This window comes from Eutrigla gurnardus (assembly GCF_963514095.1).
Source record: "Eutrigla gurnardus genome assembly, chromosome: 4".
Lineage (NCBI taxonomy): Eukaryota > Metazoa > Chordata > Actinopteri > Perciformes > Triglidae > Eutrigla > Eutrigla gurnardus.
In genome coordinates, this window is record NC_139918.1 from 21,866,224 (window position 1) to 21,892,661 (window position 26,438).

The following is a 26,438-nucleotide window of genomic DNA, read 5'->3' on the forward strand; positions in this document are numbered from 1 at the left end:
TGACAATAAATTCACACCAGGCACTCATATCCAAGTAATTACCGTGCAAAACGGCTCTTTTAAAAGCTTCTTTAAAAGCAAATTCCCAGTCTGCAAATTTCAACCTTAAATTCATCAAGGGCTGAAGGACAATGGCGGATGAAACATTATCCATCTGTTCCGCGTCCACTCGGCACTGCTGCCCCTGCCTCGACTTCCCCTCCCCTGGTGAGGCTGTGGCGACCTGCGCATTACAAGTAGAAGGCTGATGATTACATTGTTGGACTGAGAGCGATGCTCATGGTGCTGTAATCCCAGCAGTAATCAATATCTCTGATCGCTCCCCCCCCCCTCCCCAGTCCCATCCCTTCTACTGCATGTAAAATATCCCCGAGCAACACTCAGCCCACACTTTAATTATTCTCTCAAAGTCATCAGCGGCTGGAACCAACACTAGTCTTGTATACTACGAATGAATCACAGATTTTTTTGTTTAGGGTCTCTTTGCTTCTGCGACAATAAATGATAGTGGACGCTTTTTTTTATATGTTCGGAGCTTTTTAGTGAACATTTGGAAATCAGGGTGCATTAGAGATAACAACCCTTAAAGATGCTTCAGTGATGTAAAACATATCTCACTCTAAATTAAATAAAAATAGCATGTTCAGATAGATATCCGCTCTGTATGTTACTCTACTATTATATGTTCTCTCACTTTTCAGGCCAAAGTGGCATATCTGGTAGACATTACCCGTAATATACTCAGGAGATGAGGATTCCAGGAGCCCAAGTAATCTTTTTCAAGCGCAAAACTTAGAAAGTGATGATGACAGAGCTGGGAGCTAAAATTAGGCGACTGCCTGCTACATATTTTATCGCTGCTCATCGTGTATAACGCGAGGTAGGGAAAGGTCAGCAGTCCGGCACCGAGGCACTACCTGCATGTACCGTAATCACCGGCAAATGTGACACGCAGGTCCAGCTTGCACTTCTTCTGTTCACTTTGCACCTGGCGGCCTGTGTTGAGTCGTTTCTACTTTCTATTTATAACAAGGCAATATGCAAGAGAGCATTTAGCACAATCTACACACCTTGAAGTCTTATTGTTTGTAATGAATCAATTTTGTCCTCTGCATTGTTGCTTTTTTTTTGCTTTGTTTCCCAGCATGCACTATACTTAATTCCATGAAAAATATTCAGAGGCTGCAAACAGGCAAAAGGCTTAGGTTTATGGCCTCAGTGCCCTAACTAAACAAAATCTCTTTTCTTCGAGCATTTATTCATGTTGATGCAGCCATTGATCATGCTCACAAGGAAATTATGTCTCTAGGCTTCAATGCTAGTAGGTGGGCCGGGACATTAATCAGGAAATCAATTGTGCTGTCGATTGGCTTGACTGTGTTTGGAAAAGGATTGCAATCTGAAGACTCGGAGTGAGAAGCAACACAATTACACAGCAATATTACATCTGGAATCTGAAGTCTCGGTTTAAGTGGTAAAGTGCTTGGTTGGCAAATATTTTTCTGCTAATATTTGCAGTGCTGGAATGTAGAAGTAAAGGTATCTGTTAGAAAGCTTTTAGCGGCTTTCAATTTATGTATTTATTTTTACTTTAAGGCAGACGATAATCTATTATTTTTTACTGAAAACAAATTGAAGACCAACGCTAAAGAAATGATCTACAGTAACTAATAAGTGCCTGTGAAGTAAAGATGATACAGCACAATTTCTTTGCAGTAGACCTTCAGTGTTTTTCAAAATAATAAATCAGTGAGCCACATGTTTGTGCTGAGAGACATGTTTTTTTTCACAAAAGAAAAACCTAAATGTTCAAAGTGTGCTGTTACTCAGTGTTTGCCTGCACCGCACATTAATTAAACACTCAGCAGACCATGTTTTTTCTAAGATTGTCGAGTGCAATAAAATGCAACAATACCCTCAACATACACTCAGCAATCATTGGCAACACAGTTGCTGTAATTCCATTCCACTGCCCTTTGTTGTTCCGAATTGAGATGTAAGGTGCTCTAGTTCATACATTAACACCATGTCACATCAACATACACACCACATGAAGTCAGAATAATGAACAAAAGAACAACAATTCCACTGTTCTTGGGGTGAGATGGAGGTTCTCGCCCCTCCTCCACCCTCCTCCTCACCATCAAGGCTCTTTGATATGCTGTGGATCACCGGCGTCTGTCATTCCAGCTGTCAGTCTGTCTGTCTGTGTCCATCTCTTCCTGCCTGGGTTTCCCTCTTCCTCTGGAATACTTCAAACATCCCGGCTACACCTCCCTTTGAAGGCTGGTCACATTTAGGTTAGGTTTAGTTACAACATTGTGGTTTGGCTTCAAATGATTGGAGTTCTTACGTTATTTAAATTAAAATAATCTGCTTTCACACGGGACACGGACATCAGTCTCTTGGGCGAAATTCCCCAAATTTTTCTCTACGCAGACTTCCTTTGACTATTATTATGCGATACATCAGAAACAAACTGGGAAAAATATGTTTCCCTCAAAATGTAGTCAACAATGGAGTTTCATTGCACGGGAACGTCATTTTTAAGGTGGCATTTTAGAATACTGCCTCTTTGGGGGGCCGTTTATTCACATCTTTTTAAACTTTCTCTTGGACAATCTTTCTCCTAGTTGCACGCCGTCTCATTTCCAAGCTTTGAACACATCCTTGTTATGGTGGTGTATGCGCAATGAAAAGAACCTGCAGAAACAAGTTTGATTGCACCGAATCTGTCAGGGAGGATCATTATCTCTATAAAAGTTTCCCACAGTGAGCAGCTGGGAAATTGTCAAAACCCATCTTGTTGTCGATGCAAATGAACCTCTTTGAACCCCACTTTATGTATGTAGGTGTTTATGGCTGTCAATCAGCATTACGATTTTGAGAGTCTCGCAAAATAGTGCACACGTTCTCATTTCTAATCACCTTCTGTTGTGTGTATGCCGCAATGCTGGGGAAAGATTTATCATATTTCCTTTAAACCTGGCTCAATATAATTATATGGAGATTTGTGCAGAGGAGTCCAAATGTTGAGCCACTCGGTCGAAGATGAACTTGTTCATATCAATTGGTAAGAAACTGTTACCAAAAACTACATTTCCTGGATTGTATTTCATTGTCTCACAGTTACTGAGGAAACACGGCCATACCAATGCAGTCCTTCATTATTTTAATGGGGTATGTTGACATTGAGAAAAATAATTTAACAGCAGTCATGTCTTGGTAACAAAAACTACGGCAATGGTTGTATTTAGGTATCGGCCACAGATAGGTTTCCATTGCAGTCAGTATGAAAAAAAGGCACAAAATCAGAGATCTGCATTGTGATTACATGCAAAATTAAATTTGCATATCATTCATACACCATTTGGGGAGACCAGGCTGAACATTTTATAAAAAGTTAAGAAAAGAAAGACCTGTCAAGTGTTTTTTTTTTGTGCCAGGTGTGGTTATGCAAGTACAGTCGCAAATAAAAAAAGAATAATGGTTCCCACTTTGCGATCAATTTTCACCAAGAAATAAAGGACCTATCAGCCTTCAGTTAAATCAAAGTTTGCTGGATGCTGTTCTCGAACACTTAATATTGTGTTTCCTTCTTTTGGGTTAGGGAAGGTTCTTTTGAGAGAAAGGAAATTGGTTGACAACATAGCAACCAGTGTTGCCAGATCAGTTTCCAGCCCAATCGTTATCTTGCCAGAGCTCATGTAAAACTGGGAAACCATTGCGTACGCAGTAGAAAACACATTAAAAGGCACAAAAAGCGTACCTGCATGAAAACGTTGGATAGATATCACCATCCACTGGATGCAGTCAGACAACCAAATACACAAATCCTCATGTCAACGTTGATGACATCAAGGTAAGTAGGTCCTCCATCATACCTAACAATGATCGAATTTTCGAAATTCTTTTAGGTTCTTTAAAGTAGTATTGTTTGAACAATATTTAAAAAAAAAATTTGCCAAATGTTACCAAAAGCAGGCCAACGAGTAGTCCAACAAAGTGAAAGCCAACCCAATCCGGCAACACCACTGGCAACAGACAGATTTAATGGCCACGAAGGAAGACGCAGTATGAAATAAAACATAGAAAAGTGTAAGTGTGATGAAGGAAAAACAACATCTGTGAATTCAATAACTAGCTGATTCTGTGGTCTACTTTCTCTAAACTACCTTTCTGGCTCTGTTAAATATTGAATGAAGGGATGGACAATTTGAACCATAGAGACCATACCCAGCATGCAATGCTAGAGAGCAGTCTATTAAACCTCAGTCAACAACAAGAGTAGACCATTAACATGATTGAACTAATATGTGGATGAAGCACATACCCACGCTGCAACAATACAAAGCCAGTTGAAAATAGTTAATGTATCCTTTTAAACTTCGATGTCACATTTTTTGTGTGTTTTGGGACATTTTTCATTTTGCAGCATCTCTGTATTATAACCTAAAGGCTTTACACACAGAGTGTTATTGCAATGCTGCACAGTTGACTCCAGTCTGAGTGCGCCGGATATTTTATTTGAGAACCTCACGAGTGTCAGAGTAAACACACGGGCACAAATGCTTCCTGCTAAATCACAGATCGACAGCTTTCAAGGCTCTCTCTTTCCAAACCTTTGAGATTGGTTGACAAAAGATGGTTTATCTTTCATACAATCATTTATCATCATGTATTCTCCCTGTGAAAAATTCTGTGTCTGCCTTTCACACATTGACAAATTTACAAAGCTTCCCTGCAGTTTGGTTGACTCCAGAGTGGGAGATGGATTTGACGGAAGCTCCCCGATGTTTCGGTCGTGACATATCTGGAGCGCAAAAAAAGATGAGGAGATTGGTGAACTCTGTAAACAGCCTGACAGTGACTCAACTGTTAAATATCCCATATTATACTGTTTTTCATCAATTCCTCACAGCTGTCAAAGGTCCAACAACACTGTTTTCGATATGCATTGCCCCAAACCCATCCGTGGTCCTGAATTTCAGCTGTCTATAAGTTTCTCAAATGAGCTCTGCTGAGAACAGGCTGTTTCTGTGTCTGCACCTTTAAATGCTAATGAGCTCCGTCCGTCATCGCCTACTCGGAGAGAGACGGAGATGATGCCGCTAATGCTAGCGGTAGCATGCGCCAATGTTTACGTGGATGTATCGCTATGGCTCGCCTATGTGGCTCAGGTGAAGTTGTTGGGTCCCGTATGGTTGGGACAGATCATTCTATGAGGGTCAGTGTCGAGGCAAAGCCAGCTTTGTACTGCCCCTCGTTACTAAAGCAGTCCGATGTGAGGTAGTTAGCACACACATACAAGCTAACACAGACGTACTAGGCACATTGTCATTAAAAATGAAATGAAACGCAAGAGACCAGACCCAGACTGACGTGCACGGTGATGTCGGACACGCGCCCCTGGGTTCCGTCCGACTGGAGGCAGCAGTGAAGACGCACCAGCGCGCATGGGACAGAGGGAGGATTGTCTCCCGCTTCACCTGCACCGGGATTTATTCAGGAGTACCAGCTGGATCACCCAGCGCCACAACCGGTAAGTCAAGCTGCAATCTCCCCGCTGTGTTGCGAAACGCCCCCTCTCGGATATCTCCTATCATGGCGCAGAGAAGTTCACCCTATGCAAATGACTCCCTTCGTTATGTAACAACAGGAGCTGAATCTGAACAGCCCGTAGGAACACCGTTGGACCAGTGGGTGGGCTGCAGAGACCATGCAGGAGTTGCTCGTTTTCCTCATCCTGGGAGTTGGCAGGCTTGGGGAGGACCAGTTTATAGGTGTAGAGACCAGAGAAAACCTATTTTTCATAATATGGGACCTTTAAGGGCACAGAGTCAAAGAGAAAGTATATTTTAAACTTTTTATTTTAAACTTGACTTAAAAATGCATGTTTGACGTTGATTACGAGGTTAAAATTGCTTTAAGAACAAAGCCTTGAATCACAACAATAAACATTATTCTTTGATTGTTTCGTGTGATATGAAACAGACCTTCCTGTTAGGTCTGTGAGCCTCGTTGGGTGTGACAAAGCTGCAGTGTTGGACCTGTCAATGAGAACGGGCTGCACACACACCCTGCTTATTACAACCCCACGTGGGGTCCAGATGCTCGTTTCTGATGCCCAGAAGAGTTCTGACCACAGCAAAATAACACAAAATAGAGGCAGTTGGGAGGGAGAGACACCGCAACACTCTTACAGTGGTTTCATAAGTGATGGTTGAGGGGGTTATTATTGTTTCAGACTATATATATATAGCATATAATACCATTAAAGCTTGACCGAACAATATAAATGGTGCATTAATGCTGAATGTTCACCTGTGTATCTGCAGTTTCTCTCCAGAGATAAATATGGCTGACTGAGTTACGTGTAGAGTTAGGTGATATGGAGTAAATCAAATATCCCGATTTTTTTTTTTTTTTTACCAAAAACCTTGATATTGAGACAATATTGTCCGGTTGACAATCGCTGCTTTCTCAAAATATTTACACAAGGACATTTTTGGTGAATAATGTGGATGTAAGTTCAGAAAATATTACATCACAGAGGAAAAGACAACACTAATGCCATATTATGATATTATTCAAAATCTATGACAATATCTAGTCTCATATTATGATATAATATCAATATATTGCCGAGCCCTAATTGTGTCCTTAAAAATGGTTTTCACCACTGGTGTACACTTTGTCCATTCACTCCATGAAGAGTTAGTTTACTCTGTATATCGATGCTGCTTTGAAAGAGTCCAACAGATTTAACGATTTTGGTTCTCACGTTAAACCGTGAAAACTGTGACTCTCGCTTTGTTCTAAAAAAGGAGCAACAATTGATTTTTCAACTCTTGGGAGCAGAGGAAAAAACTATAAACAAAGGTGACAAGTTATCACCTTATAAAGTCGTTAAGGCTAAGGTGTTGAAATCATAGGCATTTATTTGTCATTACCATTTACTGTAGAGTCCAACCTCTGCTGCTGTGTGACCCCCCCCCCCCCCCCCAACTCTTGAAGCTGGATTAGCTGGGTGTCGCCCCACAGAAATATAAGCTTTTTGTGAACACACTCAGGCACTCAGGTAATCATCCACGATGTCGAGTCAATTCTGAGAGCAAATTTCTTCACAACATCATATGTTTGATCACATATTTGTCTACGGTAATGGAACTACACCTGTTGGGAGAGGAGCTCTACGAAAGGATTATCGTGGAGTTTTCTAGGAGAATGAATGAGGCTTATATACTTTATGAGTTTCACTATAGTAGAAAATATGTATTTCAGGTCATTTCTCTGCTTCACTTCGCCCCTTTCCATCCTATGAAACCAGTGAAAAGTCAAAATTTGAGTGTGTACTTGTCAACGTATGGCTTTAATGTGTTTTTCAGCCAACAGAACAGATCAAACAGAACCTACCTATCTGCTGGAAACACATTTTGTCACCAGTAGGTTAATGTTTCTGATGACAGCATATAATAAAAAAACAAATAAAGAAAAAAAAAAAAAACTAGAATCCAGTGCCAAGTCAGATTGAATAACATATTTTCAATTGCTCAAGTACTAATCAGTATAACTTGATTAATGTTTGTATCTTAAGCAAACAATTCACACCTTTCATGCAGGTGAGCCAATGAAAGGTGATGTCACTCTGAGCAGCATTGACACAGTGGCTGTATCCGAAACCGCATACTACCGTACTGCCTACTACATACTGCGTTAGTATATACTGTATACTGCGTACTGAATGTGGGATTCAGTATGCTACTTCAGCAGACCGACGCCGTTCACGCCGCAGTATGCAGTATGCAAGTTTCCCAGAATGCATTTCGTGGCGACCGGCAGCGGTAGTTGTAAAACAGGCGAAAAGCTGTTTTATTTCCCGCTGTAGCGCTGTTATTATGTCACTTTATTACATTTTAATATTTTTTCATGCGAGAAAGTAACCGTTTAGATCCCCAATGTGCGGTTAGTTTACCCAAATGACGGCTGTTTAGTAATTTGCCTCGATGTTTTCGGAGAAGTGAAGCTCCGGAAGGAGCGGGTCGTCTCAGAGGCAGCAGCCCGTCTCCAGAGGTGTTCCGCCGGCCAACATGCGTCGTCGTCCCGGGGGAGACAGCAAGCCAGTTATCTTAACCGCTGTTTGTAGTGGACAGTATACAGTATATAGCGCTGTCTCGGGAGCTCTGCATGTACAGAAATCACCAAATATGAATAAAAAAAAGTTTCAATTAACAGAGTACTTTTTTTCATTTCATATGTACAACAGCCTGGATTTCTATTGTACCTATATAGCTTTCGTTACAATAATCAAGTAGCCTATGCACTGTACTTATGTAAACAAATATAACAAATATAAACGCCGTACTGCTCCGGCGTTTTTTTTTTTTTTTTTTCGTCCCAGCTCCGGCGTTTGTATTCCCCTGGAAACGCTCTCTTGCTCCGTCATTACTCGAGTTATCCAGGCTCCAGCGCATTGCATTGTGGGAAACAGTAGGCAGAGTAGACTGGTCGGATGCATACTGGAAATATTCTCCGAATCAGTACGACATCCGGGAACTTTTCGCATACTGCAGATTTAGCTTTTGTTTGCATACTGCATACTGCATACTACATTTTGGCCAAATCAGTACGTACTAGCAGTATAGTATGCGGTTTCGAATACAGCCTGAATGTAACGGTGACCACATGACCACGCCTGGATTAACCCATTCTTATCTGGTTAGAGTATTAGTATCTGGTTTGAGAATTAGCTACTACTTAGCTACAGTACACTGTAAAAAAAAATCCTAATTTTACGGTATATGACTCTAATTTTTTACAGTAGTTTTTCTGTTCTTTGAAAATGGTGTACAAAACCGTAAAATTACAGACTTTATCAGTAAATGAACAATCTGCCTGTTATTTTAAGTATTATGACAGTAATGACAAATTACATTTATTTCTCATTTTTTTACAGAAAAATACTATATTAATTATACATGATCTTTCTGTTTTCTTAAATTAAATACAAATATTGTAAAATGACAGTAATTCTCTATAATTAAATATGTAACTTGTAATAAAAAGGTTTATGTCCATAAAAACAATCTTAACACTTTTCTCTGTAATTTTACAGTAAATCTTATTATTTTCACATTTGCATGTAATTATACATTCAACCTGCAATTAAATATGTAGCTTGTTATATGAAGGTTTATTTCCATACTAACAATTTAATGTTTTTCTCTGTAATTTTAAGGTAAATCTTATTAGTTTTAAATGTATGTGTACTTTAACATTCAAACTCTGTAATTAAATATGTAGCTCATTATATTAACATTTATGTCCATACTAACGTTTTTCTCTGTAAGATTAAGGTAAATCTTATTAGTTCACTAGTACTATGTATGTATAAAAGTACTTGTATAGACTTTGGATTAGACTAGATAGTATTAGACTAGTGAGTACTTTAATATTCAAACTGTAATTCTGGATATAATGGCAATGATTCTAACAAAAATACGTACAGGTCAGCCTGTCTGTGCAGACAGGTATGGCGCGTCTTTCAGTGGCTGAAGCAGCGCAATGTGTGGGGAGGTCAAAAACAGGTCAATGACGGCAATCGGTAAACTTGTTGATGGGTAAAGCTTGAATTCGGATGATGCTTCAATAACAATGATTATCGCAAAATATGAGTGGGTTAGCATTTATACATTCCAATTAAAATAATTAATATTATATCTATGTTACATTAAACTGGAATAGGCCTTTATCTGCTGTTCAGCAAGTAATGCAAGTACCAGTAAAAATATTGATGCTTTTGATATTTTGCTTAAATCAAGTGAAGTCAACTCATCTTTGTTTATATAGTACTTTACACATAATGCAGTAGATCGTGTGTGACAGAGAGAGAGAGAGAGAGAGAGAGAGAGAGAGAGAGAGAGAGAGAGAGAGAGAGAGAGAGAGATGCTAATGTAATTAAATATATACCCGCCTACAAATAAAAATAAATAAACATTTATTTTCTTTATCATATTTTCTTGATAAAGAAAAAGATACCACGCTGATACAATTGCTATTGGCCGTCTTGCCAAGTTGCTTTGAATGTGATTGGTTGATGTGGCTGTCGTCACGAAAACTGGCCAATGACAACTGTGCGCGCCTTCTTTTTGAAAATACGTCAGTTTGAATGGGTACGCGCTGGCAGTCGTGCACTAGTGGACTACCTGACCACTAACGTATTACCTGGATTATTACCTGGACTATTTTACATCTGCTCGCCATGTTTTCATTTGGAGCGAATCTGAGTTGTGGGATTTCAACGGAGAACAGAAACGTGGAGTATGGACACAGTTGAAGGGTCAGACGGATCTGTTTGGTCAGCTATTACTTGGACGTCACTACATAACTGTTCTGCTGTATCAGGTAAGAATTAATTTCCCTTCCCTTTGTAAAATCATAACCTAACGCAGTGTTTGTGTTCATTCCCTTAATTTACAGTGATGGTCTTGTCAAACTGTTAGCTAACCGTTAACTAACGTTATCGTATAGTCGTCGGTGATTAACGTTATTTTAGCACAATGTGTTTCTGAAAACATTTTATGCGAGAAATAAGCTATGCAGTTGCTTTATTTTAGATCGACAACGGTCAGTTTAAAAGATTTTCGACAGCTTGCGGGAGGCGGCGCCCCGTCTCTCAAAACTCGCCGTGACGCAAAGCCATTGCAGGCAAACAAACAAAACAGTGTAGTGCTGTGTCCATTTATTCAACTCAAGCATTAATTCAAGAACAGCAATAAGGTCTGTGGCATTCAGATAGCACCATACAGCTTCACTTCTACTGGAAACAGAAGCACTGATGTCAACCTGAACACTGAAATAAACATTCATACTGGGAGCGCTAGCTCCAGCAGCTAGGCAGCTAGCTCTCCTAGCATGAATGCAGTTACTCCAGTGTTACTGACGTTTCCAGTACAAGTGAATATCGCTGCTTCCTGCTCGCTCCCGTTCGCGTCGTCACTTGTCCACGTATTTTTTGGGAAAAAAATACGGATATCCATACCGAACACCACAGCTAACTAGCGACCATGAACGTCAAGCACTAACAGCGTCCCTCTCATGAGTCTGACTCAATGACCCGCCTCCCCAGCCCCTGTAATTGGCCAGCACGTTTGTTCGTTGATTGGATTGGTTGAATTGTATCGACAAACCGAGATAGGAATAATAGAGTGATGGCCACTCCGAGGTAAAAAACAAGACCCAAATAAAATAAACAGTTTCCAGCCCAGGGCAGGCACTGCCATATCTATAGGCAAAAAAAATGACTCTGGATCAACTAATAATAATAGAAAAATAAATAAAATCCTTTTTATAGTAAGGATTTTTCAGTCGATCTTACTTTGTCCTTTTTCCTTTCCCCCTCCCCCAGGTGCACCAAAGATCCATCTGATTACTGGCAATTTGGAGGAGGATTCTTCTTGATCTGCTACATTGCACTGTCACCTCTGGTACAGATTAATTGACCTTTTGTGGTATGTTTTGATTTTATTTGATAATACACTGTACATTTAAGGTTAAATTAAGAGGGCTGAATAGGCTAAATTAAGAATGTAATGCATGTGCACAAATACTACAACTATTATTGGAACTACAGAGCCCCCAGGGACAGGAAAACATTGTGGAAAACAATATAAAACTGAATTGGAAAATACAAGCTAAAAAACAACTGACAACAACCCCCTCAGCCCAGCAGCTCTCCACCTGTTTCAAAAGTGAAACGCCATCACCTCGTCATGATAGTACAGCTATCAGACAAGATAGACACATGGAGAAATAGAATTTTTAGTTTTTCAGTTCTTCCTTGGGGGTCTCTGAAGAACTGTTTGTGAATAATTGGTTGATATTGTAAATTTACAACTCAATACATTAAATAAAGGGGTTTTAGAATCAATATTGGTGTGTATTTTATTTATAATTAAGTTTCACAACCTACTTTAATTGAAACAGTGAAAACCTTTAGATGTATCGATTTTGAATTTCCTAAGTATGTTTTGAGTTGAGGATATTTCACAATAATCTTTTGCATGATATTTTCAGTAGTTAAAATATTCAATGTATTACATTAAAACTAATATAACAAAAACTGAATCATTAAATATTTAGCATGTAACACACTTATTGAAGGTGTTTGATTGTAAAAAAAAAATATAGGAAAAATATGTAGAATAGTGGTATTTTTATGCAGAACCATGCAGAATGAAAATGTTACTTAATCTGAATTAGATGTATTATTACAGATTTCTGTAATAGTAATGTTTTTGAACTTTATTTGAAATAAAATATTTTACTTTAATTTTACGGTTTTTGGTTGGCAGCCGTAGCTGACAGTCATTGACCGTTTTTTTACATTTTTTAAAAAATATGTAGAATAGTGGTATTTTTATGCAGAATGAAAATGTTACTTAATCTGAATTAGATGTATTATTATAGATATTTTACTTTAATTTTAGGGTTTTTGTTTGGCAGCCGTAGATGCCAGTCATTTGACTGTTTTTAAGGTGTTTTTAACTGTTATTGAAGGTGTTTGATTGTAATAATTTAGGAAAAATCTGTAGAATAATGGTATTTTTCTGCAGAACTTTTAGCATTGTCACTTTATTAAAGGTGTTTGATCATTAAAAAAAATAGGAAAAATCTGTAAAATAACAGTATTTTCTGCAGATCTTTTAGCATTTTCACTTTATTAAAGGTGTTTGATTGTAGTAATTTAGGAAAATTCTGTAAAATAACAGTATTTTTCTGCAGATCTTTTAGCATTGTCACTTTATTAAAGGTGTTTGATCATAAAAATTGAAGAAAAATCTGTAAAATAAAAGTATTTTCCTGCAGAACATATAGCATTTTCACTTTATTAAAAGTGTTTGATCATAAAAATTGAGGAAAAATCTGTAAAATAACGGTATTTTCCTGCAGAACATTTAATGAAATTTTCTGTAATAGTAATGTTTTTGAACTTTATTTGAAATAAAATATTTTACTTTAATTTTACGGTTTTTGGTTGGCAGCCGTAGCTGACAGTCATTGACCGTTTTTTTACATTTTTTTTTCTTACAGTGTAAGCAACTAAGATACATCTAGCAATTACTGTGCTTTTTCTGCTATGACAAGCCAAAATGTCTGACGTGAAAAAGATGCAAATTGGATTGGCATTAGCAGGCACTTCCAGCTCAGTACCCGTCTTTACCCCGCTGGCTAGATGTTTAAACGTTTTCTCAGAGGGAGAACCACAAGAACGTGATTGTTATGGAGGCATGCAGCCAGAAAAAGGAAAGGCAAAGAACAACACATGAGAAGAACTGTCATGGAATTAAGGTTGAGAAGTTCAGAAAACAGAACCAGCAGCGAGGAGCCAGCGGTAATGGAGCTGTCCTCTATAAATACTGAGACTAATCACTGATGAGGAGCAGCTGGATGAGTCAGGCCATTGAGTCAGGTGATGAGCACGAATAAGGAACCCCCTGGTGGGCAGGTGTGGAAGGACAGGTCAAAAGTAACAACTGATGTCAGTATGTCAGATGGATGGAGGAGGAGAATGAACAAGTACAAAAAGGACACATGACACCTTCGGCAGGATGCTGAAATGTTACTGGCACTCAATTAATTAACAAACACCGTTTAACATTTTATGATGAGAATATTTTAGAAAAAACACTGAGGAGTCTGCAGGGAGGGTGCCATAGTCACCTGAATAATTACAATTCCGCACTTATTGAAAAGATTTTTAATAAAACTGCTAACAAATGCTATCTATTTGGAAAATTCGCAATCGTACATTGGCCGCCATGGCAACCAAAATAGGCTCCTCAGCCGACACCATCCCTTCATTTCTAGCACCCTCTGCTGTAGCCCTCCAACATTGCACCTCCAATTACACTGTGCATGCATCATACCTTAAAGCTCAAGAACCTGCCCCCGCCTTCATTTGCTCAATACCAGGAACCTGAAATCAGCCATCATTACTTTCATCATCTACACCCGTGCTTTTCCGACTGTGACAAGTCAAAACGTCCGCCGTGGAAAAGGTCTGTGGATCTTACTAATGTTCCCAAAAGGAGACAAAGAGATCAGACAAAGTGCAGTTTTTCAGTGGATGAACGGTGGTGAGCTGAGGAATCACTACATTTGTTGACCAAACACATTTATTCTTTTGTTAAGTAGCATAAAGGTTTCAGTGGCTGTGATACAGAATGCACTGAGATGTATTGTCGGTGAGTTATTGGGGGAGTATTCCTTTTAAGGGTGGATTATTGGAAAGGTGACGGCCTGGAACATGAAAATATAAAAATCATTCAGAAGCATTTGGGGATTTTTAGAAATCGTATTAATATTTTTTACTCAACAAGAATGAATTCAGCAAAGATAGAAGTAATTACTGTTGCATTTCAGCAATTGTGCCAGGCTTGTGAAACGCCATCATGCGGAAAGTACATTCAAGTTTATTAATCGGGTTGCTGGTTTGATCCTAAATTAAATATTATAAAGTAGTTTTAAATTGAGCTTTAACGCTAAACAAAGATATGAATTCAAGGCTTTTTATTGCAGGTGCAGAGTCACGTAGGACTTAATCCCTATCGTTTAAGAAAATATGGATTTGCAGCCCACACTGGACTTGTGTGAAAAACCACGATGCATAAAATAAACATTTGTCACCAGATAACACTGTGCTGTACAGGCCCATCTCAGCAGGGTGCTCCCCCATTAGTCCGCGGAGTAATGGCTACCATAGGGAATTGTTTCTTCACCCCCTAATGTGTAACATCATTCTTTAAATTTAAATATCCTATTACAATTCAATAGGGGGAGAAAGAGGGGATGAGCATCTGAAGGAAAGACACTGGACCTGCCTGGGCATACTAAACAGATTATACATATGCGTAGGGGCCAGCACTCCTCTGTGAATAGAGAGCTATGGATTTGCCAAGACTTTGTCTCTGGCATTTTAATCCAGTGTGGAGATTAGAGCGGTAATCCACCCTCATTTCAAATAAATTGACACTACTGTATATCAGGTATTGTGTACATTTCTATCAAAGGGCAAATGCAATGTAAAGCACCCTCTCTATTTCTAGGCAACAAGATTGTTAATATACATTTAGCATGGGTTTGCACTTTATGTTTAAAAGGTGCATTTGACATGATTTTTTGTTCTTTTCAGTATTTAATCAGAGATCCCTGCAGCTAACGATGTATTAAAGGTGAAGCATGCCTATTTCAGTCATCGGAGTGAGTATTATGTGGCCAAGTTCAGAATCGACTCAAAATTCCTCGCTGCACCACAGTGGAGCACGACACCAAATGTTTCAGAGTAAAGAGTTTTGGATCTTTCAGCTCCAATGTTTAAGGCCCCGAGGGCAAAACATAGACCTGTCTTTTAGCTGTTGCTTCGAATGTCTCTAACTACTCGAAACCTCGTGACACAGATAGCTACAGAACTGAATGTTGTGACATTGTCTTGTGTGCTTTGTTGCTGGTGCCGTTTCTGCTCATGCTGGCCCATCCCCTCTTTAGGAGGCATCAAACAAGACAATAACCGGGATTAAATATCTGCTTGCTATTTTTGTTTTTATCTCACTTTTTTTTTTTTACGCCATAACTTCAGGAGAAAAGATGGTGGTCATAGTTGACGCAGATAAATGTTGACTGCTGGTTCAGCTTTAAGTCCCCCTCCAGTCAAAACACTGTTTTGCTTCTTCACTTTGATGCTCGGGCTTTACTCTGCAGAATGATGTATGTGCAGAGTTAGGAGCCTGCTGACAAGTAAAGTTTCTCTGTGCCCACCTTAAATCTGACTTTAAGACATTTACGTACAAGTGGGATTTTATGACATTGCAGCTAGTTTGGAGGCCAATCGTGGTCATGTTTGCAAATTGCAAAAAAAAGTGGGATGTGAAAACTGGGAACCCCCAGAGCACATGCACAGAGAATTGACATTTCAGTGAAGTAGGAAAGACCTTCCGCATTAAATGTATTCCTGTATTCTACATTTTGTGCAGAAAAAATGTCTGTCTGTCTGTCATCAGGTATTTTGTTAGCATGACAATAAAGATTTTAACTTGGGCCAAGAATGATGCTGGAGGAACATGGGGGCCTAATTTGGGAGGGACAACAAGTTCATGAAGGAAACTGAAGGGACAAAGACCTGACCTCAATTAGGTATGTTGAACCAGTACTTATATTGGGGGGGTGCTGGGGGGGATTGAGTTTGTGGATGTGCATGCTGTGGGTCACACTTTCAGAGTTAGTTCAATGAATTATCTTTCCCAATAGTTTCTTTACGTTTCTTTCACCATAGACTGCACCTCGTCCTATGTTACATGTTGTGGTGTCGTTGCCTAATATTTTAACACTAGTTTCATCCCAGGCAAATATATTCTTATCCTGGGAAGACAAACCCCTGTGAAGTCACAAAAATGCCTTTGAAAATGCAAGGTCACAAATGGGGCTAAGTTGATTCCTTGTTTCTAGCTTTTGTACTAAGCTAGGTTAAAGATGGCTTGGACTTAACTAAGCACTACACTGTTGATACTGATAGTCTCATGTAACTCTGGAAGTCAATTGTGTTTCCAAAATGTTTAGAGTTTCTGTTTCTTGGTAGCCGAATGGTTACACCGTCTTCTTAAAAAAAAACATAAAAATTGCCTACACCCTTAAAGGGAGGGTCTAAGAAAGACAATTCCAACGCTAGTTTTGTTATCGACAATGAATGGCACAGATTTGCATGGCAGGCTTCCCTGACAGTTTATAGTGAACCTGCAGCCAACCAGTGCTCACCGTGGTAACGGAGGTACCGTCGGTAGGATGTCAGGCCTGATGCTGTGATGCTGTATTGATCAGTGTAGAGAAATTGTCTTTGCTCTTGTCCCTCACACAGTGAGGTCAGAGCTCGAGGTCAGCCGGAGAAGGGTCTTGATCTCACTGAAACACACTCCAGCAGGGCCTGAACGAGGCAGCAGCTTCCTTCCATCCATCCATCCATCCATCCATCCCTCCATCATATTATTTTACTTCCTCCCTCATAGACAGGGTGTGATAGCCTCAGGCAGGAAAAGATATTATAAAGATATTATAAAGATGAAGAATGCTAACAGCATTCTTCATCTTTATAATCCTGCCTTATACAAACGGTGGCCGTTTGCCAAATGTTGGTATGTTCTATTAAATCTTCGTGTCTTTGGATACACTCGGCTGCATCATGGAACTGGATGAGACACCGCCACGAAAAAACAATCCCATTTTTAGACATGTATTGATATTACATTTGAATTAGGCTGAAACCAATTTCAGCTAATCTCATTTTCTCACTTTTTCCAATAGAAGCGTTAATACAATCTGAATATATTGTAAATACTTAAAAGGAGGTGTTTGGGAAGAATTACCCAGAAAAAGAGTGCCTTTGCTAAAATATTCATGCATAAATGATTCTGGAAAAGGAGGCATCAGTGCTTATGTGCTGCATTAAACATTCATTTAGGAAAGCTCATCAGCTCATTGGGATAATTTGCATTGTTTCATGGCCTCCTTATAGGTCAGAACCAAATGCACTTTTGCATATATTGTCGACTGTGTCAAAACCGTTGCCCTTACCATTACTTTTAAGAGTAATACATGACACATTGATGATGATACATTTCACCCATGTTTCAGTATTTTATTACATGCTTCCTATTTACTTAAAGAAAGAATTCAACCAGTCGTAATCCTATAAATGACTATAGAAGTAAGGCCAGTTGTGGGCAACAGTGAATTTGCTAACAAATCAGACTGCAGCTTTGGAACTTAGGTCACACATCATTTTTCAGCTGATGCTGAAAAATACATTAAAGAATATGAAAAAATATATACCCTCTAAAATGTATGCGTGTGTATGGCTTGGATCACTTTTCCTCAAGTCATAAGTGGACATCTTTATTTCTGCCCTGTGTGTCATCTTCAGCTCTGAGGAAAGCCAACCGTAAGGAAAAGCCAAGACGGCAAAGTTTTCAAGAGGATTACAGGCAGACTTTGTCAAACAACCCAGGACAAGGAAATCACTTTCACTAATCCCACTCTCTGATGTCAGCCCCACAAAATGTCCCTTTCATCAGCAATAATTGAACATTGAGCAGACTCCTATTGTGCTGGAGTCATTTCCTATGCCCTTAGCCTTTTGACTTTCAAAGTATCTTGTCTGTCTGTCCTGTCTCAGATTTTGGAAATGTTCCCTTCGTGCTCTGATAATGGATGTTGAGAGATTCTCTTTCAGTGCTACAGGATACAGCTGTCAATTTGAGGTCTGCATTTAAATAAGCCTTTCCAACTTAAACTATAAAATAATTCCTTATATTCTTTACCTAGTTGACAGTTTGCGGAGCTCTTGCCCTTAGTTACTGTTGCTGCCCCTCTGAAAATGTTCCTTCTGCATACACATATGCAGTTTACTGTGGAGGTAGGTAATCTCTATGGTAACGTTGGGTTCTGTATTTTAGATAGAGGAAGGTTTTGCCGACTATTGGCAGCACATTTGAATAAGCAAGAATCTTACAATATTCTTCGGCTGCTCCCGTCAGGGGTCGCCACAGCAGATCGCCCACTTCTATCCATTTGGTAAGTCAGGCTTCAGCCGATCCGGCATGGAAATCAGATTTCATGCTCTGCATATCTGATTGGGCATAGGTTTAATGCTGGATACCCTTCCTGATGCAACCCCTCCATTAACAGCGCCCACGGGGGATACATGTCAATCTTTACTGAACTCCTTGTCCCAAGCAAAGACTCAGCACCTTCATCAGCTGGTGATCGATGTAGAAGACATGAAAAAAAATCTGTTCTTGCACTGCATTAAAAAGCTATCTAGTCCTAGAATAATCAGTATGATTATCATGTATTACAATTACAATTTTAGGATGAAGTCTTACATGTACTAGCGCTATTCTAGGTAACATTTGACTTGGGTTGGTGGCGTGTAACTTTCTCAAACAATTAAGCAGCAAAATCCAAAGCCTGACAAAGCTGACGTGCCTAGTTACTGTTGCTCAACAATGTGCGGACAATCGTTGCTTGGGGAAGAGGTTTAGTGGAAGGGAAAACTCACTCTCTTTGTAAAATTCTGCAGCATATTTCACTTTAACCCAGGGTATTTCAATTCAGCCGTACCTGCATGTGAACCAATTTTCAAAGTGCTCTATCCCAAACTGAGTTAGTGAAATGTCAAGGTGGGCTTTGGGTTTTGCTCATGCATTTACAAGGAAGGACAGGGTGTTAAAGTTTATACATTTGGGCTTGTTGTTTTGTCTTGTTCCCCAGCAGCAGGGAGTTCTCAGGCCCTGCCATCTTCACACTTGGTTTAGCCTGGGGCACTTTAAACCCCCTCCACGACGACACACACACACACACACACACACACACACACACACACACACACACACACACACACACACACACACACACACACACACACACACACACACACACACACACACACACACACACACACACACACACACACACACACACACACACACACACACACACACACTTCCTCCTCTCCTTCTGTCTCTATTTCTCTGTCACTCTCTCGCTCCCTTTCTGTCTTCAGTCTCCTCTTCTCTCCCTCTCTCACCTTCTTTCTTCCTCTGTTCAGTGTTCAGTTAGTGAATCCCTCAAGTCTATACCGGACCACTTCCTTTGACACACACAGCAAAAGCCTGTCTGTCAGCGCCTGCACTGACAGGATGAGGCCAAGATTCCCCCAAAAGTTGTGTGGGTGTACGTGAGTATCTGCAGGAATACACTCCTTCCTTCCACGCTTTTGCATGCAAGGATGAAATCCCGTGTCATTTCTAATATTACATGGGTTACACTGACTTTAACTCAAGTCATCCTTCTCGGTTGGAGTCCATCGTGTTTTTTTTTTTGTCACTTCAAGACGTTGATGGTTTCGATCTTATTTAGTCTTAAAAGTCACTAAGAAGACTGCTGGCTGGCTGTGGTGGGTTTGTATTTCAAATTCCCCTCCGCCAAGTTTGAAAGTCCTCAAGGAGCATGATTCATCGTGTGATTAATGGACTGGGTTGCTTAATCCTCAGTTTGAGGCATATGCTGTATATAAGAAGTGAACGTAATCACTGTGATGTCACCGCTGCTTTGTGGACGGCAGTTTTGAAGCCTCAAGTTTAGTATTTAGTCTGAGGCCATCTTGGTTTTGCCCGTCGCAATCTTGTTTTCACACTAAGACAAACACACAGACAACTTTCTGACTGGATAACGCGGTGGTAGATGGCTGTCAATCACAAGGTAGCCACGCCCTAAAGAATACCCTAATTTATGGTCTATTTTACTGTCAATGGGACCATCATTTAACCACACTATGTTGTATTGACGAAGACTAGAAATAGCATGGCATGGTGATACACAGCAGTTTCCAATATGAGTAACATAAATATTTTCCAAAGGCAGAATTCACTCAGCAATTTCATTCAAATGTAAAAGCCAAAGACAGATTTATGCAGATGATGAATTCATTCTTTATCAAAGAATGAATTAAATCAGTTTCTGCCTTGAGTGGGTTCTTTTTAGGAACTGAGATCATTTATCTGAAAACAGCAATTCCATTTACTATTGACTCACTATGAACATGCACAAGTGCACAATGTGAGATCACATGTTGGAAGATTTACAAAATGAGTCACAAGGTGATTTTCTACTGTACTGTAAAGCTGCACCTTCACGACAAAAAACTATAAAAAAAAAAGGAGTCTCGCCTGGGCAAATTGCCTGGTTGACTTTGCTATTCTCTTCAAGGGCATCACTCCATCCTTACCTCTTCGTCTCTGCAGGCTTGACTGGTGCAACGGAACAAAAACGTTGACACCTTGTTTCAACAAATGAGAAATGACAAATGCATAAATCATTCAGGCTCTGTCGCGTTGAGATTTCAGTCTGACAGTCTCAGGATGTTTGACGCTCGGCTGATAAAAACCTCCACGGAAGCCCACGGAAGATTCATGCCACCTCAGATGTGCTAAAATGGTCAGTGTTGTTAAATCTACATCGATGATGTGAGATGCCCATTTGTGCATGCACGTTGATACAGGCTTGACCACACGGTGGAATCTTTACAAGCTTTAACATTCGTGCATCTTACTTGAGGATGTTATTGGCCTGGTCAATATAATTTAAAAATAAATACTGTGAATCCATAGACTGATGCAACAATAACTTAATTTACAGTCTCAGTCTTATATTGTGCTGGACCTCAACAGTGAAAGACTCCTTTCTCTGTCTAAGGTTAGTATTCCTGTGTGAATTGAAACAATATGTGAGATTTCCAGAGAGAGTTCATCTTATTGAATAATATATATATTATAATCTTGCGTGTTAATATTGCAAACACACCAAGCAAAAGTGGTTGAATATTTGCTCTTTGCCGAGCTAACAGGATGAAAATACCGAATCATTTAGCTAAACCTAAAAATGTACTTGTTTAATTTGTCAACAACAAAAAAAGCAATTTCTTTTTGTTTCATTAACTTGCAAATCAAGCAACATTTCAATTATTCTCATTGTATGAGTAAGGAATCCAATTACAGTAAATCCAGTTGTTTGCATTTTTTCAAAAGTTACAGTATTTTCCAACGACACCCATATTCCACAGATGCACTCATCTATCTTCAAGCCCATTCAATTATCTATTTAGCCAAACGTATAATTACTCGTCTGTAGACCAAGAGTGTTAATTAGGATTCCTTACACGCAATTTAAATTGCCCCATAAACAATTTGTAGGAACCATTAGCGCATCTCAAGAAGCGATTGGCTTAATGAGGGGGTGGGATGGGAACGTTGAGATGATGAGACGGGAGGTTGCAGCAAATACGCACCATCCAGTGACATTGGGGAAATAGACAATTAGATCTTGGCAAGCTAAACTGCTACACACCATCACGATGGCTTGTTTGAAATCAATATAATGAGCTACATGTAGAGTGTTGTAGCCATTTTCTTCTTACAGAAACAGATGGAAATAACCCCTCCCTTTTTGCCACTCATGAATGGGCGCTTGTATAGAAAGCCGAGTAGGATTGTATCTCATTGGTGTTATCAAAGGGACACCTTGAAGTTGGTTTATGACCAATGAACAGATGTCTTATCATCAAAATGTCTTAAAGTATTAAAAGTAAAAGTATGTTGTGTTTGAAAATGTATGAAATATAACCCGGGAGACCTCTGTTCATGTCCCGTGCGAAATCAAAATTCAGCATTATTTATTTGATATTTATTTTAACCCTAACGTTGTCTTGTTTGTCACGCATCATAGAACTGACAAAGCACATTACTATAATTCTGATATTCAGATTGTATGCTATCATATCATTTCAAGTGCGAGCCGACTGCACAGCACAGTACATGTCTTTTGAACTTCCAAACAAACCTTGAAGAATAAAAACTTTGACCACAAGAGGTACTGCCATAACTTATTCACCAGCAAGCTAGGACTTGTGTTTTGACACCTCACTTCAAAGTATCTGGATTCTATTTCATGTCGGAGGAAAGTCAAAAGCATGCCAAATGCAAAATCCGTCACCGAGGTCAAAGCTACTTCCCAAGATGACAGAGGGGTCGACAGATTCATTGTCGGTGCAGAGATACAATGCCACCTGTCCTTGAAATCCTGTTCTAAGCATTAGCTTTGTCTTTTCTATCCGGCGTGACCGGCTCCCTTTTCTCTTTAGCTGCTCTTTCATCTGTTATTTAATGGAGGGATTGCCAACATGAAAGACATGACCATTTTGCCTTTCATCACAATGGCATCATCCCTCTGGCTACACCTGAGAACTCGTCTTATTAAAGTGGTATGCTGTATGTTAAGAAAGAATCATATATATCAAACCTATTGTTGACGAAAGGATAATCAACAGGCCTGTTTATACATAAGGGATATCATCTGGGAGACTGCATGAAGAGTGAATGGGAAACAGGTTATTTTCTGTTTTCCCGACCGGGCCCTCGGAGTTTCCCATACATGCTAAAAGAATATGCATGTACTTTAGGTCATGTAGGAAGGTAATGTAGAAGGTAATAAATATGAGATTGGAAGCATTTTTATTGCCTTTCAACTGGCCTGAGTCACTGGCTCGTACAGCTAACAGCACGTAGGGCCAACTATGATGACATAGCTAACCATGTTTACCTAAAAGGGAACCTGGGTGCTGCGCTACCATGACGACACTGTCGGTCGGGAATCAGGATGGCATTATCAGCGTAGCACACTGTAATTCTCCAATTTATCTTTATTTAACAGGAACAGTTCATAATAATGAACATTTCTGTTAAATGTGCCAGATTTAGCCAAAAGGTTTCCATCTATAGACCTGACCAGATGTTACAACAGGCGTCCTAAAAAATACTCACAGCTGCTGATGTAAACAAAGGCATAGTCTGTATATAAGAAGTGACTAGTCACCCATTGGTCTGTGGTTTTGAAGCCTCAAGTATTTTGGCCATCACCATCTTGGATTTTTTTCGTGACCTGTGAACGGAAGTGACCATATTTGGACTGCGGAGGAGCAACGTGTGGATCTGATGAACACAAGCGGAAGAGTAACACCCTGAGCGGCAACCTTGCAAGTTTGAAAGTAATCCGACAGCTGCATTACAGTAAAGTGATGTATTTTTCAGAACTGTACAGACTGATTATTTACTACATCAGTAAAGTGATATAGTTACTATAACCACATTACTGATTATTATTTATCAAATATATCTCATTGTGTAATATTTTGAGAGAGCACCAATACCCAGTGTAACATTTAGGTGGGATAATGAGGCATATTGTCTTACTTCCACTCCATACTCACATATCATGTTAGTGTGTCCTGATAGACATGCAACAGCCAATACTCCAAAACATGAGGTATCCCACTCAAAACTCCCAGCACTAGAATCTATTGCATTTTCAATTCCAGTAGTTTTGTTCCCTGATGTTCTCTACTGTCCCCTCACGATCGCATTATCGGAGTCGGTACCAAGCGGGTTTTCTTATCAGATCGCTATCCCAACATTGCAGCACTCTTATCTGGATCCTGATCAGAGCGATGGGATCTGTCTATTTGTAATGGTCCCTAAGTACTTCAGGAAAAATGCATCTCCGAGGCACAACAAGCTGTACATGTAATTTGTATTTATCTTGGGCTATCTGCGTGTTTGAGGAAAAAGAGGGAAAGAGAGGATGCTGCTGGGTGTGTCTTCTTAATGTTATTAACTACAAAGACCAGACACGCAGTAACATTTGTAGTTTCACTTTAGATTTCAACATTTATTGAAAAGAACCCGTTGAACCGCTGCACTGATTTTAACAGAAACACTTTCTCTTTTCCGTTGGAGTAGAAATGTTTCGCTGTACTTGGTCCCTCCAGAGACTGTAACGACATCTTCAAAAGAACACCTGCCCTTATCAGTGTGCTTGACCTATTTCCCCAGCTTCTCTGCTCCAACCCTCCCTGCCGAACAGCTCGGCCTACAGAGGACGGGTAATCCCATTGACACCAGCAGAGACTGATGTAGTGCACCTGTGATCTGGTTATCTCGCCCCATCTCGATCACGGATAAAAAAGCTGGCAGCAAACCAGCGAGGTTCTTGTGAGAGTTATAGGGTTGTCACAGGTCATTGACTAGTGTTTAGCTAAGTGAGCATTAAACGGGGATGTTATTAGGGATAACAATGTGTGGCAGAGTTTAATGAAGATGCTGGTGATGGTTACAGTCGTGCCACGCAGCGCGCAGTGAATGTTATGCTTTCAGGGAAAGCAACAGACGTTCAAGGGGAAAAGAGTGCCGCTGGTATTTATGGAATCGCCAGACTACCGAGATGAAATGAAAACCTTGAATATATACTTTTGCAGCGCAGTACAGATGATATTATATATATAAGACTGCAAGTTCTGCAGAGAGCAACAACACGTCTGACTGGCGAGGGCTTCTGCATTATGAAAACAAGGATAAGTAAAGAAAATATAAAAGTAGCCGGAGCATGGTCAATGAAGTGGAACAGCTAAACATAAACAAAGTTAAATATTGATGGAGGATGCGAGTCTCCCGGGAGGAAAAGCAAAGGCGTCTTCTGGTGCCTCTGCGTCTGTCGGAGCTGCAGCGAAGCACGGGGAGCTTCTGCAGCTATAAAAGATGTGAAGTAGCGAATGCACTCCCTATTATTGCTGGGCATCTTAACTCATTTTTTTTTTTTTTTTTTTTTTTTTACTCATTTTAAAACATAATGTGCACTTTGTTTTATCACAGCGGTGCAACTCAATCCGCGCAAGAGTTGTCCACTCATTCAATTAATCGATTCCGCTGTCATCATCCACTCTCTCCCGGGTGCTCCCTCTATCCTGTGTAGTCTCTCTTCCTGTCCGACCTCTCTGCGGGCTCTTGAGGGCAGCCGGACGGCCACGGCGAGGCCCAGCAGGTATTTAGGCTTTCAACGGCTCAGGATAATGTGCATCTAGTGCATGAAGCTAAAAATGTACCTACTCAGGCCTCCCTAATTCATTTAGCGAAGCCCAAGGAGGCTGCGCTCGGGTTATGCAAAATCCATCAGCTGCTGGAAAAAGAGTTCAGGCGGGAGCACGCCAAAATGCCTCCAAAAGAAATCTGCAAAGAGTCTGTGGAAGGGGTTTTAATCTTCTGTCACAATGGCTGCTTCGCATCAGATGAGGCCTGATCAGTCACATACGAAAATACATCACAGGAGCAGAAAAGGGAGAGGAGCCTGTCGGTGTCTGTCAGATCAGATCTATTTTGTTTGGCTTGGTGGTGAATTTCACTTGTTTGGCAGCATTTTCTGATGGCTATTTTTTTTCCCCCCTCTGCAACAATCAAGCAGGTTGCATCTCCAGCGCAACCCCAAAGGCTCGTGCAGGAAATGCTCATCTTTCTTGCAAAGGAAACCAGGGCAACCACCTTCTGACAACTCCCTCGACTCCCCTGGTTTATAGAGTCAGACAGCAAACACATGCATACACACAGGCACACGCCAACACATACCGTAGGTGGTGAGAGACAGGCACACATGCATAGGGATGCTGGCAGATGGATGGATGGGGAGTTAGCAAGACGCAGACAAATGTGCTGTAAGTGCGATTCATATCTTGCTCTTTGTTATTACTCACACAATCCTATTACATTAAAAAACAAAAAAATGCCTCTCTATCAATGTGACAAGTCTCGGTACCATTTAAAATGATACAAATGTTTTTTTAGCATTCTGCTTAGGAATGTTTCATACCCAACTTGCTGTTATTCAATTTGCAGCAGCATGTGGGGTTGATTAAAAATTGATTGAGGCTCGTCTACTCCAGATGTATTTGCGCCGCGTTAAAGAAAAAAAAAATGTCATCTGAGAACTCTCACACCAAACTCTCTCTC